At 35.5% G+C, this 17,642-nt stretch overlaps 1 long non-coding RNA gene and 1 pseudogene across 1 annotated transcript; both read left to right on the top strand.

The window, feature by feature from the left end:
• The first annotated feature begins 7,550 nt into the window (after positions 1 to 7,550).
• LOC138333433 (cylicin-2-like) lies at positions 7,551 to 17,372 on the top strand (annotated as a pseudogene).
• LOC138333432 (uncharacterized) lies at positions 12,804 to 13,814 on the top strand. The gene is made up of 2 exons (XR_011209980.1): positions 12,804 to 13,240; positions 13,716 to 13,814. It is a non-coding gene; the product is annotated as an uncharacterized lncRNA (long non-coding RNA).
• Positions 17,373 to 17,642: the final 270 nt, after the last annotated feature.

The following is a 17,642-nucleotide window of genomic DNA, read 5'->3' as shown; positions in this document are numbered from 1 at the left end:
ACTGACCTCTATCAGAGGGTCTCACACCCGTCCACCCCAAAGGCTCGATCGTAGGACGAACATAGGCACAGAGGTAATGTTTACATTTGACACCCATCATTTTTAACAAAAATGAAAGCACGTCGCCCCGGTCGGGATATTTTTCCGTTTCTTTATACAATTGTTAATTTAAAAATTGTTTGAATCATATATAAATATAAAACATGTATATATTGTTTACATTTTTCCAAAATTCTATGAAAAACAACAATATACACGTAATGTTTCGTCAAAATGTAAACAAAGCCATGTGTTTCTTTTAAAAAAAGTAGTCCTTTTACGTTGCACAGAACATTTCCTTACGCAAGTTCAAAGTTCAATGTTACCATGCAGTTATGGTAAACAAAATCGGCTAGTATTAGCGTATAGTGACCAAGCCTAGCAAGTGTAAATATATGTTTATATATGATGGTGACAGTTTCTGCTCATGCTTACTGTTTAGTATAAAGGTTTGTCTGGTGTCAGTATAATGACCGGGTGGGATTCATCGTCTAATGTCTTCGGTGGCATGCTTCAGTGAAATTCTCATGATTTCGGAGCTACGGATGAGAGCCGCTACCTAGCGGTGAAGATAGGCCATGTGACGGCTCTCCGCCGATCATTTGCAGACATTTCTTTTCGAGGTGTGATATAGCTGTTTGTGCGGTTCTGGTGGATACCGTCGATTAGAATCGTTACATTTATATCCATGTGCCACCGCACAATACTTAAAACCTGATCTATCGATTCTACATCTTGTACTTTAAAAGCTAATACTTTAGTTCTACTATATCCCTGAGCCTATGTATTATATGTTCTGGCACCGCCAAGAACAGTAAAAGATGGAGATAGCGGTCAAAATACTAAAAAGGTCAGTCGAAGAAAGTGATAATTCTTTAATATGTAAAGTTCACAACGTGCGTTAAACTAGAAAATTAGAAAACGTGCAACAGTGGAACAACTCGGTTTAATTCTTTATTCTAGTTATCATCTAGTTCTATTCATACCCCCGAATCCATAAGCAATGGGATGCAACACATACACATTTCAAAAGTAGCACTATCTTATTTTTACAGTTTGAATCATCTCCCTTCCCTCTATATTTGTATCACACCGAGTCTAATATCTCACACTCAACATTGTTAAATAGCATTTTATTTGTTCTATAAACAGTCAGGGTCATCAATTAGGGACGCGCCAGGTTAAGAGAGTGGATAAAAGCAAGGGTATCCGGAGAACAACTATCGACCTACGTACTACTAGGCATCTGCCCCATGCGAGTTTCGAACAGCGACTAAGGTGGATGGCTTATTCTGACAATATGTTCGACTTAACTTCTCGGATCCTTACTTATAGATTTTAAGAAAAATAAACCCATATAACTACTTTGATTTTTAATTCTCTTTGATGTCGGAGTTTTAACGCACTTATGCGTCTCATTTTTGCTGTTATTGCTTATTTTGTTTTTGTTGCATATATAACGAAGACGGCATTAGATGTATATGTATAGTTTTCTCAATAGCTTTGATTCATGATACACAAGTACCGGTACCATCGAATATTTTGAAAAATGAATCTCAAAATGCACATGTTACATTTCTAAAATTCTAAAAGTGTTCAGGATGTGTTAACTTTTGGTCTACGTGAATTATGTCTATAGAGATGAAATAAATTGACCGCAGTCTCATAAGCAAACACTATATCAAGATTCATGTCTGGAAACCAAGCATTTACCAACACATCTTTTTAGTAATAGTAATATTTGCAATTGAACTTTTAATCCACAGCCAATTCTATGAAGTGTTACCTCATAGTGCCAAGATTCGTTCTCAAGTTATCGCATTGAAAACAACATCCGGGTACACAGACAGACGGACAGACAAATGTGATGTGTTAAAGCCATATGCATGATGCCTCGTAGTAATCTAATGGTTGACTACAACTAAACTCTTCTCTCTTACAAAATTGCTTCGAGAATCATATGAAAGAATAACACTGGGATTTCGTAAAACCAAAGTAATACAAATTTCTAAAATAGACTTGCCATGTCCACAATGACGGCATCGGTTATATTAGCTTTTCAACTTCTTCGCTCATAGCTTTATTCTAGGGTGAGCAGGATAAGAGAAATATTGTATATCCATGGTAACCGAGCTAGTTCTTTTTCGCCAAGCCCAAGTAAAGGGTCACATCACCATCATTTGTGTGGGTGGGCTTTCAGAGGCTCGAAATTATCCGGAAGCTGGATATTATGGTTCATACCAAACCGGCCATAACCATCCGCAGTATGACGAAGACTTTGGACAATGCAGGAGGAATTAGTCCAGTAAAAAAGACTCTTAACCCAAAATAATTGCAACAGATTTTTTTTTTTTTCATACAGATATGAAAGTCGCCACAAATCAAAATTTGGGAAAGTGTTTTTCATGATCCCCCCAAAATTAGAAAAAATAATGATATTTGCTTGATTAGCCAAATTTGAAGTGTATTGAGATAGTACAAAATAACTGTATACTGTATGGGAAAATCACAGATTGCAAGAAAAATTAGTTGAAATCAGCACAATGAGAAAGTATGACAACATGGAAATTGCAACCTTGTACCAACCAAATAAACCTTTGTTGGATTATTCAGACAAGAAATGGTAATTAATAATCAACACTACTATATATGATCATTTTGGTGGAATCTTTTTAAATGCAATCAGTTGATTAAAGGCCTTACAAATAAAACATTTTACTTTAATTCGCTGAGATAACATGATTGCTCAAAGTTGGTCTGATGGCCCTTTTTAAAAGCTATAAGTGTACAAATTGAACAATATGTCTTTTCTATGCATGAATTATTCAGGCAATACCGTCTATAGTTCATAGATAGTTATTTATTCATCTTCTATGTAATACTATGCTATTCTCACCTGAAAGGGACAACAAATATATCAATATATCTCTAAATGTAAAAAAAAAAAAAAAAAAAAAAAAAAAAAAAAAAACTGAGGTCGATCAAATCCTCATTTAGTGCTTTGACTAATTTTCTCGGATTGGCTAATCCCCTAAGTTGAAATATAAAAATGTGAATATCTATTTTTGACTCATCAGATTGCAAATTCATCCTTTAGCGGATATTAGTACCATAATGAAGCGTTAATAAGTTTCTTCTTGATATATATTTATATAAGCCAGGTTTTTTTTTTATAGTTTTTTTTTTTTTTTTTTTTTTTTTTTTTATAATGGAATCGGATGGGGTTTCATAATTTTCATAAGATAATGAAATAAAATAAAATCTTACTTCAATTTATTGCTGAAAATCATCACTGTTTTAATTTATTTACTGACAAAATCTTATTATTAAAAGCATACTCGAAAAAATACGATTTTTATTTTATAGAATTATGGACTTCGCAATATTTTTGTATGCTGGCAAATTTGCGTGACATGGAGATTTTACTAAATAATAAGGGCATGTTTATATCGATTTTATCACAAATGATAAAAAAATCAAGTACAAAGGATATAATTTATTTGGAAGCATTGAGTGTTCATTCGGTCATGCATTAATGTAAAAGATAAGGTTATTCTTTAAGACATATAACGTAAATAGATATTGTTAAATATAAGATTTTAAGAAAGTAAGTAATAAGTTTTGCATCTAAAAAGCAAAATTGGTAATCCTGGCAAAAGGTTTTAAGCCGTTTGCATCCTTTATCATTTATTCTATTGATTGAAATCATTGTATCATTTCAACTTATTGATATTAACCTTAAGTTTGTCTTACTATATACCAGATTTCATATTTCGAGAATTGCAAAAATAACAGATGTTATACTTTAAAAGTGGTCAAAAGGGTGACTTTTGATATTTTCTTGTTTTTTGGGTGTGGAAGAAAACGACTTTCCGAGCTTTCAACCAAAAAGGCAGAAAACAGATTCTGTTGCAATTATTTGGAAGTTACCCCACTATTTTCGTATTATTATCGATTAAGTGTAGCACATCCGGTGTGCAGATTGCCTAGTACTCTGAAGACAATGATGTCCCCACCCAGAGTCTTCATGTGTCATGATCTGTAGGAGCACGTGTATACATGAACCAGCTCTCCCATACCATTGAGACACAGAACATCAAAGTTCTAGACCAGAATCCAAGTTGTAAGTTTCAAACAGAAGTTAGAAAGGCCTTCTGCATCTCGGCGTCCAACCCTGCACTAAACCAGGAAACGGGGCGTCACCATCTACCGCCAGTCTACGCCAACCTGATTGAGTCACATGACAAAGTAATTCCTTGGTCATGTAACTGAATCTGATGTATCTAAGGATCAGGAATATACTTGAATTATTTTATAATACTTTGTGTGTCACTTTGGAAGTTATACTTCACAATGATGGTTTGCTAGCTGTGGAATGAGATAGTGTAGCAGTGTGTGTGTTTCAAATGAAGTTATTGTGATTAGATTATGTTAATTTAAAAGCGATGACTTTTTTCGAGTTTTTTCTGCCGTTGTCATCTTCCATCCCGGACTCATATCCCCGTCTCATCCTAGTGTGCTATCCTGATTAAGGCTACACAAATAAAATATCACCATCATTTACAAACGTCATGTATTTGTTGGTTTCTTTTTGTTTTAACATGAGTATTCATGCCACGCCATTGCTTTATCGTCTACAAAGGAGGTTGATATTGTGACCAAATGTTACATGTATGTTACCTGTTTGGCCAACATGATGAATTAATGGTCCGTCTGAGCCCTTGGATTCTATGTTTGTTTCTCTTATTCCACATTAGGACCATCTTAGTAAGAATAAATGTAACATCACGATAGTATTGTTAATAACAATTCATCGTCACCCCTGTTAGAAATGGTTAAGTCTACAGAAACTGATGCATGTACGTATTCTATCAACATTGATTACATCTGTATTAACCAAGGGAAATTTAGTTTACATTGACAATGCATTTCTATTTCTCCATTTCATATTCATTTTGGAACTCTTTTTTTCTATTATATCATTACGCCGTTATTTGGGCCAATCAGAAGCGGCGTTACAAACGGCGACGCCATTTTTTTCCTTTTCCTATATGGACTAATTAAGTAAATTTTAAGCCAATGAAAATGCTCATTACAATCAAAATTGAATTATTTTAGTATATATTGTACATGTATTTAAAAATTCAACTCTATAGGCGGTAGTCCTTTATTTTATTGCTGCTTTAGTTCAATCTATTCCCCTCTAATACTAGTAAATGTACACTATTGCCAGAGATGGTTGAAGAGATCCTTGAGCCAATTTTTACTGTAGGATATGTAGAGGCTGCATAAAATATTTGAAAACTGAATTGACATTGACTACATCTAACATGTGTTGCGAAATATGAATTAAAATATAACAAAAAAAATCAAACCGTATTACGTTGTTTGACGAGTGTTGGCGCAGTAATCAGGAATAGAAGTACATGTACCAAACGTACGGCGGTGTCCATCCTGGCGCCGGTAGACTTTGTGTCCTCTAACAAGATCGAATGGAAGTGAAAGTAGAACGAATATGCGTACCCGGCCTACTATACCTTTCGGCATGTTGGGCAGCTGCCATGTACTGACAGCAGTGCGATAGTTTTTCTCCGGGTACTCTGGTTTTCATCCCGCAATATACATTGGATGTCCTTATTGACATTTGCTGTTAATAGGACGTTACAAAAATCAGAATATATTTACAAAATAACTATTTTAACACAAACCTTTAGATATTGTTATACACACTGGGCCAAAAAACTAGCTGAACTTTATACCATTTTTTGTCATTAATGAAATGGTGAATATCATATAAAGAATTCTCACAATAGTCAATACATGTATAAAGTTATTATAGTTAAACATCAGCTGACATAAATCTTGGTATTATTGTACAAGAAAATCGAACTAATCAATACAAGATTCTTTCAGTAGAATGTATCCAAATTTAACAGAATGTGTTTTGTCTGGCTCTTTGAATTTTTGTTTCATCGAAGAGAAGTTTATTATCATGTGCCAAATTGTGAAATGTCCGACAAGTTTATGTATGTTCTATGCCAACTTCGCTATCCAAAGGTATTCAGTGCGACCTAAAATAGGTAGAGTATCGCAATGAATACCTTTGGCTAACGAAGTCGTTTCTACGCCTACAAAGGGAAGTAACCCGGATAAAACCATAACTAAACCTCATCGAATTATGTTTCTGGTGTAATAATCAGAGAGGTAGAGAGAAAATTAGAGTAGTGTAGGCGGGGCAATCTTCACAGAAATGTCAACATTTAGCAAACATGAACGTAACCAAATACACTTCAGAAAATTAACTTTCAGATTCAGTTCGTAGAGGTAATGTTACGTTTATCACAGGGAATTGTTGCTATAGACCACAGTCTTTTATTATCTATCAGAAGATTTGGGGGTCAACATCCACCGCAGCCATATAAAAATAATCATATTACTGATTAATCTACACCAAATGATTAATGGTGTCTCGACAATATTGTTTATTTTCAATCAGACTTTACGAAAAATATACATCTATAGATGCAATATAATATGAGGTAATGATTTATTTTATGCTGTAACGGGGAAAAATTTAAATACTCTTAACGTTGAACTAGGTTCCACTATTATTTAATTGGAACATATATGTTTTCGTATAAAATGTATAAACGGATTGGGCACAATCTATGACAACGTACAGTATGAGCTCTCTCCTCAATTAGTATTTAACGAAATTAGTGAAAGCGACCTACACTAATTATTTTGTATATAATTTACACACAAACATTACATTTAATCAAAACACACATATTAAATAACAAAGGATATAGTCAAGTAAGAAAACAGGAAAAAAAGAATGAAAAAATATGTAGACTGGTAGATGTATTCAGAACACTAAAAGGTTTCAAAAAAATTATATATTAATAATAAATACTTCCAAATAAATGTTTTAAAGGTTCCGGTGTGAGTATTTTACTTACGTTCGAGAGAATGTGATCTATGAAGATATGCATTACTTTCGGAATCATTTTTTTTATTCCGACATGATATTGTCCGATGACTGGTTTTCTCTAAGTACTGGTTGAACATTTCTAAGGTTATGTGATATCGATCAAAATATATCCTTCTAATTTACTATTGGTGACTTTTATTGACACGATCGCAAAGAACACTGCAATATATTATATACACTGTGTATTTTGTATATATGAGCAGTTGTCGGACTACAGTGTCACGAACACTACCAATTGTAGCACGAGATATACACGTATATGTTTATTTTTGGGCCAATCCATTTCTGAGGAAAGGTGAAAGAGCAATTACTAATACTCCATACCAAAAAATAAATATATTTCAGAACTATTTAATTACATTCTTCTTAATCAAAATCAATATTTAGTAACTTATTTTTTTTTTTCAAAAGCATTTGTTTATTGTATTAAGTGGTGTTACCCTGACTGTTTATTCCTGTCCTACCTATTTTATCCCACGATGGAATATCCCGAACATGTACATAGTTAGTCCGGGGTAGACCCGCCACTTGATCCATACGACCGACGCTGACAGGTCATAGCCATGGAGTCGCCCGAGGAACGTCCCTCCCCATCCATTGAGTCTCATTTCATCAAAAAGCTCAGCACTGTCCCCGCCTGTCAGGCCATTCTAGGTTACTACGAGGCCATCAAAGCGTCCAACAGGATTTTCGAGTATGGACTGACTTACGTTGAGACGGGCATGTGCACGTTCGTTGGTAACATAACGAAAAAACTCCTGGGCGGGTAAGTCGGGTAGGATCGGTAGACAAAAAAAAGAGACAACGGATTCATCTTTTATACGATCACGCATAAAAGAAATCTGATATAAATTTATCAAATTATAAAAATGTTTAAAATAAGGCACGGTAGAGTACTTGTCGCAATTGCTATTTTGGATCAGCAGTTTCTCATCAGTTTCTCATCAGTCCAACATCATTGGAAAGCCACAAGCGGCTTGTAAAGATGTATAGTGATATTTACAATAATGGTAAAATATTAAAAAGATTGCTTAAATCCTTAATAGCATGTCCTAGGTTTAAGTATAATATAATGTCTTTCCTAGGTTGATGGTGAAAACTTCTTGTAGAGTTTTTTATTATGACCTCTTGTACCTGTGTGTCTCATTGCAGTACACATGTTCTCACTAGTAACAATATCGATTTTGTTGATAATTTTGAAGGTCTCCACCATATCGGCCCTCAGTCTTCTATATTCCAGTGTTGGGATACCCAGGGTCTTCAGTCGGTCCGGATAGGAGAGATCTTTGAGGTTTACTAGTCTTTTTGTGCCTCTTCGTTGGACGTTTTCGATGGTTTTTATATCTTTTTTAATCCAGGGAGACCAAACGACAGAACAGTATTCCAAATAAGGTCTAACCAGAGTCTTATACAGTGTTTTAAAAGTTTGGTTGTCTAGATAAGTGAAAGTTCTAAAAATGATACCCATGATTTGGTTTCCCTTTGTTGAAGCTTTATTCACTTGATTTGTAAACTTCAGGGTATTATCTATTGTGACTCCCAGATCTTTTTCACTGTTGGTTTTCCCAAGTCGTATTCTGCTGTCGCCGTCCTTTATGGTGTATTGTCTGTTAATGGGGATATTCCCAATTTCCATATGCTTGCATTTTTCTTTATTTAGTTTCATTAACCAGAGGTCAGTCCAATCGGAGATCCTGTCAATATTTGTCTGTAGCTCTTCACAGTCCTGTAATGTGTTGATTTTTGAATACAATTTGGTATCATCCGCGAATAGTTTGGTAACACAATTCACTATCTCTGGGATGTCATTGACATAAATTAGAAATAGTATGGGCCCGAGTACACTTCCTTGAGGTACACCGCTTTTTACTTTTTTGGTTTTGGAGCTTGTTCCCATTTATAATAACCTTTTGTTGTAGTCCTGACAGAAATTGTTGAATCCATGACAGGATTTTGCCTCCAATTCCATAGGATTTTAATTTGTATATGATGAGGAGTCTATGGGACACTTTGTCAAAGGCTTTACTAAAATCCAAATAAATAACATCGACGTTGTTGTTGTTGTCAAGGGCCTGTGTCCAGTGTTCTAATACCTCCAGGAGCTGTGTCGTGCAAGACTTGCCTGGCGTAAATCCATGTTGTTCTGGTGACAGTAAATTGTTGATCTTTAGGTGGTCCATGATATTGTCACGTATTATCCTCTGCAAGATTTTACAGGGTACAGATGACAGACTAATAGGACGATAGTTATTTGGGTCCTTTGTTGATCCTTTCTTGTGTATTGGGCAAACATTTGCTGTGGTCCATTGTTTTGGCACTACACTTTCTTCAATTGATTTTTTGAAAAGTGAGGTTAAAGGCTTTACTATGTTGTCCTTTGTTTCTAGTAGAAGTTTCGGGTGAATTCCGTCCGGACCAGGTGATTTATTTGGTTTTTGCTTAGATAGTGCCTTTAGTACTATTTCCTCCGTGATTTCAAAATCTATCAGTGGACTCGTTATATTCCTCCTGGGTAACGGGGGTAAATTGGTATTCCCGTCTTCCACAAATACACTGACAAAAAAATCGTTCATAACTTCGGCTGTTTCTTTATCTGTTTTTGTTAGGTCTCCATTTGGATAATTGACTCTGGTGATGGTAGATTTTGTCTTAGTTTTTGATCTGACATAGTTCCAGAAGAGTTTTGGGCTATCACAAATAGATCAATTAAAGAAACGGAGATAAAAGTCAGGATTAAATGAAAATCGGGGGCCGCTTGTCAAAGTCTCTTCCTTGCTAGTTCACTGGCGCCTTTCAGTTTGAATTAAAAAGCATCATTGACATGGTCACAAAAAGAATTGTTTCAACACTAAAGCTTCAAACAACGATATCGTTTCATGCTGTCCCGAACTACTCATTATTTATACGAAATGAAAAAAAACCCGGGCAAGGTAATCACATGGAAATACCTTCAGTATGTGATACAATTTCTCATAGACATCTGTTACAACGTAAGCTCCAATCGGGTGAATTTGAGATTTTTGCCAAATTGTAATCATTTAAAGTCGGTTTTGTATGTAATCTTACCGTGGATAAGTGGTAATTCGTGCGACATTCTTGATCAAAATATTTGTATTAGACATGTGTCATTTTGATGTTTCGATGTAGGTTCCACGTTGGACCAGTATGCTGGAGAAGGGGTAGAGAGACTGGTAGTTAAATTCCCGATACTGGAGAAAGCTCCTAAAAAGGTAAAAAATTGATAGCATTCATTCATTATGTTCAAGTTGTAGCCGGTTGGTCTGGGTCGATTATTGACCAGGCAGCCTATAATTAATCGGTAGGGGTTCGGAGGTCTCGGGTTCGAGTCCCAGTCTGGTTGCTACATTTCATCCTCTCCTGTTACCGAAGTTATTACCACAGGGACTTGGCATGGATTTCAAACCAACGGTCAATATATACATGCATTACATATACACATTGATTGTATATTGACAACCGTTCATTGGAAATCCGTACCAAGTCCTTTGCCTCTTACAGAGAATCGTTATTTGCAAGATAATGTAGTTAAATGTACAATATCTTTACTAGCATCATCGGTAGCCATTCCCATGATCTTTGGTAGTATCTATATGTGTTTACAGTTAGTTACCAAGACCAGGCGAAAGACTATGAAGAAGATGAAGAAAGGGGCTGCCTCGGTGTTTGACAGTCGTATTGGCAGACTGTTCACTTACGGACTGAAGTCTGCCGTAAATATGTCGGAGAATCTGCTTGTCGGACTGCAACCGCATGGACATAAGTCACCAAGGAAACCAGACGAGAAGGACGGACGGAAATCGGAGAAGACTTGTCAGACAGAAGACGGAAAGAAAGTGACGATGGTTTCTAGTAAAGAGCAACAGACAGAATTGAGTGGGGCAGACATGATCAAACACAAAATGGTAAGGTCACATGATCACACACAAAATGGTAAGGTCACATGATCAAACACAAAATGGTAAGGTCACATGACCAAACACAAAAATGTAAGACCGCATCAAACAAAATGGTAAGGTCACATGATCAAACACAGAATGGTAAGGTCACATGATCAGTCAGAAAATGGCAACGTAGCATGATAAATAGAAAATGGCAAGGTCACGTGATCAAGCAGAAAATGGTAAGGTTACATGATCCCACTCAAAATGGTAAGGTCACATGATCAAACACAAAATGCAAAGGTCACATGATCAAACACAAAATGGTAAGATAACATCAAACAAAATGGTAAGCACACTCAATGAACAGAAAATTGCTTTGGTTGTCTGATCACAAGGCAAATTGATAGGTCTAGACAAAGATTCTTTTGGCCCAGTACTGAATACTATTCATTTTTATCCGGAACCAGACATAGGTATTGCTGCAAAATGCCTTGAGAACAATTTTCGTTAAAAAAAACAACTTTGGGTTAACTAATGATAATTGAGGTCATGCCGACAACTATCTTAATACAGTGTAATGTCAAATGTCTTGTTTTAACAGGAAGCCCTTGCTGACGAAGGTTCAGCGTCCAAACTTCAGATGTATTTCATGGAAGTCTTGCTGTTCCCACTGGAATTAATGGTAATATAATCCGTTTAACCGTTTTGGACAGGAAATGTGAAGTACATCATTTTGAAAAAATAAGTATAAATTTGTGACAAAAATAATGCTTTTAAGAAAATGATAAAAGCCTTGTTAAAGATATTCCATGAGCCTTGCGAGAATATTATGCTTTATGTTCTCACTATAGGTAGAATTCCTGCGGAAAGTTCACGACTCTATACCTGGCGCTAAAAAGTCGGCGCCTAGTCGGAAATCTGCGCGGAAAGGAAAACCTACAGAAATGTCTCCAGAGAAAAAGATGGAGATCGAATCGAGGCGAAAGGTACGTATTTTTGAGCTAGGCTTATTGTGTGTATTTAATAAACTGATTGGCAGTTATATATGCTAAATGTGAACAGAAAAATGTGAATTGTGGTTTACTGTAATAATTAGCTATTCATTATCTGTATACAGGAAATGTACATTTGTATCTATGTATCACTATTTACTATAGGTTTCCCCAAAAAAGCGGATCCAGTCGTCACTGCTAGGGAACCTTAAGAGGGTAACATGCCGTGTACTGGGTCTGGATGATACATCTGCTAAAAAACAGAGCGACATCCGTGACTTCATCAAATGTAGCAAACATCGTGAGTGGTTAACAGTACAAATTTTTACTTTACATTCTTACTTTAAAATGGCCAATGTATTGTAACGATATTGGTTTTGTTAGTTTACCATACTATTAAAGATGCTCAACCGCCGACAGAGCATAAATGATATTCATCATTTGAACAATAATTGGTGTTTGATCATGTATACATGTATATATGCCTAATTAACACAAAAATAACATACACTAATTTAATTTGTCTTTGTTGCATGCACAATCATTACTTCATTCCATATAAGATATAGTGCTACGGATTTTTTTCAGGATGCATTTAATTATTTTTTCATATTTTTAACATGAAGTAAAATAAGAAGCTCAAACTTTTCAGTGGTGGTAATGGTGTAAAGTAAGTAACTTTTGAAACTGAAGAAAAATACAAAATCGTCTACTCCTGTTTTTGATAGTGAAAAAATACCATTTGTCAGCGGTGGAGTATCTTTAACGGTCATGGAGGAAAGAGAGTACTCAGAGGAGAAAAAAACCCACCAACCAATATTCTGCCACCGCGGCCCCAAACACTACATGCAATGCATGTTACAGACGTTTTAAGTAATGGATAATTTCCGAAAACCTGTCCATTATTAGAGAGAATGGATAGCGGGCGAGGTACAATCCATTCTCTCTAATAATGGACAGTTTGAGGAATTTATCCTACTTAAAACCCATCATACCACTACTCACTACCTTGCGTACCCTGTTTGAGAAATGGGACATCCCATTTCAGGAATTGCACAGGTGTTCACTCACCTGTGACAAATAATGGACTAACAATGTTGAGATGCATGCACAGTCATTTAGTTTTACACCTTTGGAGGTACAACAGTGTTTTTGAACATGTCGGATAGTGATATTTTCCTTACTCGGCCATCATTTTACATGTAGGGATGTACGCAGCTGTGATTCAGATTGTTTGCCTGTTTGAAGTGACCTATTTATTCGCACAAGGACAGGTGCATTGTCTAACTTTACATCAAATACATACAAGCAAGGTGAGTTTTCGCTACAATTTAAACACATAACTGTTTTTCCTAAAAAAAATCTACCATACGCATGTTATAGATATGATAAAAAAACCCATATCTGATTGCTATGATAGCATTGCACTGGAATACAATGAAACCTGTCTAATCCGACACCACGTGGGTGTTTGGTCAGATTATCAGGGTGTAGGAAAGTCAGATACTGTTGTATACTATTGTTGCTATTGTTGAATACGGAACAGTTACAGATAGGATAGGGAAAGCAGGTGTCAGATTAGACAGGTTTCGCTCTTAAGTATATTATGTTTAACCATAATCATCAGATTATATGTTATAAGGGTTGTGAGATATCTGATCTAAAAGACTGCATATTATCCCACCTCAGTCAAGAATCTAGAGTTCCTATTCCTCGTCAATTACAAGTTTTAAAAAGATGTAACAAATAATAATGCAAGAATCTAATTATGTTTTTTTTTCTTTTCAGAACAGTAACAGCTAGGAAGGGGAAGTAATAATTTCGATGGAGGAGTGAACTTAAATGTAAAATTTTGGATAGTCAAATAAACATGTTTAGTTTTCCATACAGCAGCGTTTTTTTTCCTTTGTTCAAAATAGACTGTCCATTATTTTGGGGAATAATGGACAGGGGCCCTATAATAATGGACAGTGAGTTACATAATGGACTCCTAGGTGTCCATTATGTAATATAATGGTCATATACAACAAAGGAAACTTTACTAGCTGGGTTTTAATATAATGTACACTGATAATATCCCGACATACATGTAAAACTTAGCTAGTTCTCTATTTGGTGTTATATTGATATCTACCAATAATAAAAAGGAGGCAGATTAATATATTTTTTTATACTTTTTCTGAATCTTTACTTTATAATATATTGATACTTATGTACTTAATTAAAATAAGATTTAAACTAAATTATCCTAAACATTATTGCTATGTTAAATTCGCGTTTGCTTGTATAACCGACAAAATTTAAGAAATTTGGAAATTTTGGTTGCCATGGCAACAAAGGGTATCGATAATGATAAATTCAAGCATCGTTCTTCTAGAACAAGTAAAGGTACCCCCATCCCTGACAGCGAAAAATGTATACTTTTGATTTATGGAAAGTCAGATTTATATACTGTTCATGAAGTTAAAGTGACATTGGTAAGTCACTGAAATAAGGTCATTTTTACACTTATAGAAAAATTTTTCATCTTTAATGTTGGTATTTGTTTCGGTGCTATTGAAAGAAAATTGATTGTTGAAATTTTAGCAAACTATCAACACTAATTTATTCCATAGCAACAGCTGTTTTCCTCTTTCAAATAGAAATAATTATATTGTCCACTATAATATGCGTAGAGCAAACCATATAATATTATAATGTATTCTCACATCAAAGTTTGCAAACAAAATATAATTTATAAACATATGCTCATAGTTCACACTAAAAACATACCCACATGAAGACTGTCACACTAAAAAATTGTGACTTCCCTCAATGCTTATAACACAATTAAACTTTTCCAGGCATCAGTTATAAAATGAAATACGTTTACACTATACTTGTACAGATTCCATTTATTTTTTCCAGGGGATTATTTTTTCCAAAACACAATACGCAACGTCAATGTTTTCTATTGTGTGACGTCACACGATTTCATTAACGTCCTTTCACACAGGGTATTTCCGCGCCAATCCTCGATTAATTTTTTCCATCGTGGAATGAAAAAAATGAATGAATAGGCCAATCACGTCCTTAAACACTCCAGAAAGCCAGTAACAAAGAGAAAATTAATTATTAGTATTTGAACAAATATGGAGCGTTTCATGTTCTGTTCAAAGACACGAGGGGATATGACCAACAGCACACTGTAAATAGGCAGCGGCGTCACAATTTATGTGAGCATGTCTTTTTAAACACATTCCGTGCTAATTTCCAGGAGGTTTGAACCTTGACCCCGTGGTGGATGGTGACGAATCCGAGAAGAAGAGGAAACATGACGATATGTCTGACGGGTCAGAGTCGACAGACGAGGACTTGATGTACATGGACCTAGACGATTACGAGTCGGAGGAGGATCCAGACTACGAGGTATAGTCCACACATCCACTGATAGATACCATGTCCCTCAAATGTCCTTTCTCCTATCATGGCTCTAATTCACTCACCATGTACATGTATTCCAAGGCAGATTGAATGAAGTTAATAATAAATAACAATCCTTATACCGCAATTCTGTATTTAAGCATTGAAGTCACTATTTTTTAATTTCATCGGATTCTCACAAAAGTTTGCAAACAAAATTTATTTCATACCCCGATGAAATTGAAAAATAGTGACTTCAATACTTATAATTAATGTCCCAGGCTACTTTATAAAATGAAATACATTTACACGTACGATTCCATTGATTTTTTCCAAGGGATTATTTTTTCCAAATCAATACGCAACGTCAATGTTTCTATTGTGACGTCATGATAACGTTGGGAATTCCGCGCCATTCTCGGATTTTTTTTCATCGTGGAATGAAAAAAATGAATAGACCAATCAGAAAGCCAGTAACAAAGAGAAAATTAATTATTTGCATATTACAGAGTTATCTGCCATTGCGGGTAGGTATTGATTGTGACGTCATGTGTTTGGGAGCGTAACGTCATACATTTCGGAGAAAACGACGTGAATTGCGTTCACAAAATAATGACGTAACAATCGATACCTACCCGCAAGGGAGCTAACTCTGTAATATGCAAAGACGGAATTGTTTTATATCAACTTCTTTTGCAATTGATTTGAGACTGACATTGTGCAATGTTATAAAACATCTTATTGGTCATTTTAGAATTAACTATATATTTTACTGATTTTTGTGATTAACTCTCTAAGAAAAAAACAAAGAAGTAAATCATTTTAATTCAATCTGTCATATGAAAATCCAGCTTTCCTTGCGGTCTTTTTTGTTATGAAATCAATTCGCTGTTGTATCCGTCAATCAGAGGCCACATAACACACGTCGACGTCATTTTGTATGTTATAACATTTTAAGCCAATGGGAAGGCTTGTTAGAAGCAAACTTGAATTACTAAGACTACACTGCTATTTTCCAGCCGACAGACAGCAGTATGAGCGACATCAGTATAGAATCTGATGAGGGGGAAAGTGAGGGCGAATTGGAGGCCGAAAAAATGGGCGAGGAAATGTACCAACTCAAAGAAAAGGTAAGGATATAACAGAGCATGTATCCTTTTTAGTTTCAAGCTAATCGTATAGGCCAACTCCGTTTGTGTTTTTCTCAGAAGGGAGGTAGACTGCGGAAGATATAAATCGAGATAATGTGAGTAATTGAAGTAAAAGTCAAATCGAGTTGGGCATGAAATATGGTAGATACTGTATATTACATCTTTGTAATATTTTTTGGCTTTATTTTCTTTCATTCATGCCACTCAATAGTGTAGTCATTGACATACAACCAAATCTGTCATTAAATAATGTGTTATATACTCAGGATAACAAACCAGAGGTGTCAAAGACAGGACAACAGCCTCCGAAACCGGACGACAAAGGTCACCAAAATGACAAAGGACAAAATAACGACAAAGGACAATATAACGACAAAGGACAGCAGAAAGGGCAACAGAACGACAAAGGACAACAGAGCACACAAAAAGGTGACCTAAAGGAGAACAAAAATGACACAAAGTCGAACAAACAGGACGACAAAATGTCCTATAAACACGACCAGAAGAACCAGCCGTCACCCAAACCGGATCAAAGGTCACAGGCTTTCACTAAACTCGACTCTAAGAACAACAAATCTCCCAGTAAGGACCAAAAGATAGCGACAGGGGCCGTGGAGGATAAAAATAAAAACGTATGTAAACAACCACCGAAGGGAAATGCTTCAAACTGCTCACCAATCGCACTGCCTTCAAAATGACAAACATGGACTCATTGGACTGGACAGATTATGCATGTGCTGGGTTTTGCTTGTGAAATTTACGCTCAGTTTATTGTAAAAACTTCATAAGATTTAATTTATTGTTAGTTTAAAATTTGATTTGTCGACATTTAGGTTGACTATTCTCGACACAAGACCAGTTTCATTAAAACCCGATCAAGTGAAGAAGTTGTCAGGTGTTATTTTTTAAGATCGGGACACGCTTACGTCCGTGGGCCGGCGACCATTCGTGCAAATGCAATTCTTTTATAGCTATTTTCAAAAATGTACTGGAGGAATATTAATTGGCATTATTGGTTCATAGTTTTGTAGCTGCTCGATGTGCAGATTGGGATTGGTCCAAACATAGAGCTACATTGTAACTAGATACCATCTTGGGTTTCTGCCATTTCAGGTGCCGGTTACCATGTATTTTTTTGTGTCCATTACCTATACTGTTAATG

This window comes from Argopecten irradians, chromosome 10, assembly GCF_041381155.1.
Source record: "Argopecten irradians isolate NY chromosome 10, Ai_NY, whole genome shotgun sequence".
NCBI lineage: Eukaryota > Metazoa > Mollusca > Bivalvia > Pectinida > Pectinidae > Argopecten > Argopecten irradians.
The sequence above is the reverse complement of the archived record's forward strand: the minus strand, read 5'-3'. Positions and strand labels throughout refer to the sequence as shown.